We start from the raw sequence: 3,229 nt of genomic DNA, 5'->3' as shown, positions 1-3,229 counted from the left end.
ATAGAAGAAGAGAGAAAAAAAACCTCAGGATGACAGACAAAAAGCCACACACTGATTGACACAGCCGATGGCTCCCTGGTGGTTTGCTTTATTAGTTTCTTCTAAATGTATATGCCTAGGTAATTATTTCAAGATTAAATCAAATATTTAAATTAAGATAAAGATAAAATTAAGGCTAAATGACTAGAAGCAGAATGGCTACATCAACCAAATCAGCTCAGTGTGAAATCTGATCTATATTTCTGCAGTGCCTCCTCCGTAATGTCCTAATCTGATTGGTCCAAGCAACGCCTCATGTTATTCTCATTTGCATGTCTCTATTGTCTCCTTTTTTTTCCTTTCAGAAATTAACTGTGTGGATTTCTTCTTTTATCAGTTACCGAGTGAAGTGCTTTGATTTTTATTTTTCCCTTTGATTTGAAAAAGTTCTTTGTGGATTAGGGACTGTATTTGTCATCTTCTTTTATATGGTTATAAGTAAATTTTTTTCTCATGCTGTAGACTTATTATGATGTTTCAATTGTGTATAAGAGGTAAACACATGGAGGCTTAGGGGATGACACAGTACCCGAAGTGACTGCTATGCAAGCATAAGGATATGCATTGGGGCTCCCCAGCACCCATGTGGAAAGCCAAGCGTAGCGACACATGTCTATGATGCCATCGCTGGGGTGGCCAGAGACTAAAGAATCCCTAGGGCTTACTGGCCTCCAGTCTAGCCAGCTGATGAGTCCAGACTCAGTGAGAGCCTCTGTCTTAAAAAATAAAGTCGAAAACAATAAAGAAAGACACTGGGTGTTGCCCTCTCTGGCACACACATACAAGGCTCACACAAACAAAAACAAGAAAAAGAAACCATATATTTTTCACATATGCAAGGTTTGTGTTTCTGATTCCTTTGAATTGAATGATCAATTCCAGCTTTTCCAACACAAGATGATGCCAAAGAAAAAGGTCCTGGTAAGCTTCCATGTCTGCCTTTTCCCTGAAGGTCAGGGATCTGAACTCAGGTCCTCACGTTTGCACAGAAAACAGTTTGCCCACTAAGCCATCTCCTCCGCCAGGAAAATGTTTTTAAAAATATTTTCTTCTTTATTTAAAGACCTTGCCATGTGTTTGCTATTTACAAAATTGGCTTCTTACAAATAAAGTTGGTAAATGTTTATTTTAAGTCATGGAGAGTGAAGAGAATGTAATCACTTAGACACACTCATCTGTGCAGGCTTTGGCTGTGCACTACCCTTTTCAGTTTGAAACAAACTTATTCTTTTTTTTTTTTTTAAAGAAGGCAATGGACAAGGCTTGTTTTATTTTAATGACTGATCCACGGGAGGCCACAGCCGGGCCACTATGTACAGACTGAGGGAAGCTTATTTCTTGGTCTCTTCCTCCTTGGACGGAGTCTTGATGATCTCCTCCTTCTTGGCCTGCAGGCGCTCCTCCCTGCGCTTCCATGCTTCCTTGGTCTTAGACCTGCGAGCCTCAGCCTGGTCAGCCAGTAGCTTCTTGCGGGCCTTATCTGCCTTCAGTTTGTGGATATGTTCCATGAGAATCAGCTTGTTTTTGAATACATTGCCTTTGACCTTCAGGTACAGGCTGTGATACATATGGTGGTCAATCTTCTTAGATTCCCGGTATCTCCTGAGGAGCCGGAGTAGGATCCTCATTCTTCTCATCCAAGTGATCTTCTCAGGCATTCGAGCGTTGGCCGTACCCTTCCTCTTCCCTATGCCCATGTGCCTGCTCTTTCGGCGGGCCAAGGTGTTCTTCCAGCAGTGAGCCCGGGAATGGACAGTCACGGGCTTCCGGATGATCAGCCCATCTTTGATCAGCTTCCTGATCTGCTGACGGGAGTTGGCATTGGCGATTTCATTGGTCTCATTGGGGTCCAACCAGACCTTCTTTTTACCACAGCGGAGGACACTAGAGGCAAGCCTCTTCTGTAGCCTGAGCATACTCATGGCTGCAGACGCAGCAGCGAAAGGGCACAAACTTATTCTTGAACTTTCTCCAAAGCTAGAACTGGAAGGCACTTCAACTTCTTGTGTGATAAAACAACAACAACAACAACAACAACAACAACAACAACAAAACCCTTCCAGTGGATGGAAAGGGGTCTTGTACTGTATATATTGATTTTTGGTTTAAAACAGTTCATCTGCTGTCTTAGTAGTTTTTACTTAAAAGAGTAGCAAGCTAGCGAGATGTTTTCTAGCTTTTTAATTGAGGCAGAGAAAAAACTTGCCAAGTTATCAGATCTCAAGTTATCTTTTAATCTTCTTGGATTAAAAGCCGATCTAGAAGAAGCAAGCTGGACCAGAGTATGAAGGAAACCGTGCACTGTACAACTGTCTCATTTTCTTAACATGATGTACTGAATTACATAACATATTGGACAAAAAGTTGCCCCCAAACTAATTAAAATCCCCTGGTGATACTGATTTCTGTTAATCAGAGTAACTTACTGCCTGGCCTATAAATAAATTCTGAATAATTCTAATTCATTTAATCTTGATATGATGCTCCATGTTCTCAGCATTTTCCTATATCATGAAGATGGCTTGTATTTAAAACCCATCTCAGACAACAAATATAAATGTGTTTCTTGACTATCAACTTCTTTTTTTTGTACTTTAGTAAGTAGGACATTTTACCCTAAACTCCATCCATATGAAGCAATGTAGCTAGATTGACTTGACCCTCTTTTGCATTGAGAGAACAAACATGTTTGAAATGCTTTCAAAATATTTTTAAAATGCATTTATTTATTTTATACACATGAGTACTCTATCTTCATGAACACCAGAAGAAGGCATCAGATGCCATTATAGATGGCTGTGAGCCACCATGAGGCTGCTGGGAATTGAACTCAGGAAGGGCATCCAGTGCTCTCAACAGCAGAGCCACCTTTCCAGCCCCTCAAAATATTTTTGATTTAAGGAACCCTGGAAAATATGAAGTACTAGCAGCTTATAGTCACTGAGTTTGGATATAGTCTCATTTTATGATGATTAAGTAGATCATACAGATGTTTATCTTTCATTAAAATACATTACTTTGTGGACCAACAGACTGTTGCAGTATGAATGTGATATATGGATCTACCCATTTCTCCACGCTCACTTGTGTAGAATGAATGTACTAGAGCTGTTGGTAGTTTTTATGGTGTCGGCTTTGCCTCCTGCCTGTACTTGTGTTTGAGAGGGACCTTAGACTTCACTGGTGCTGA

The 3,229-nt window shown here is 40.5% G+C and overlaps 1 pseudogene; it reads right to left on the bottom strand.

The window, feature by feature from the left end:
• Positions 1–1,287: 1,287 nt before the first annotated feature.
• LOC114611490 lies at positions 1,288–1,984 on the bottom strand (annotated as a pseudogene).
• Between the last annotated feature and the right edge of the window lie 1,245 nt (positions 1,985–3,229).

Source organism: Grammomys surdaster, unplaced genomic scaffold (genome assembly GCF_004785775.1).
Source record: "Grammomys surdaster isolate TR1022 unplaced genomic scaffold, NIH_TR_1.0 126113, whole genome shotgun sequence".
Lineage (NCBI taxonomy): Eukaryota > Metazoa > Chordata > Mammalia > Rodentia > Muridae > Grammomys > Grammomys surdaster.
This window is presented reverse-complemented; position numbering and strand designations above follow the sequence as displayed.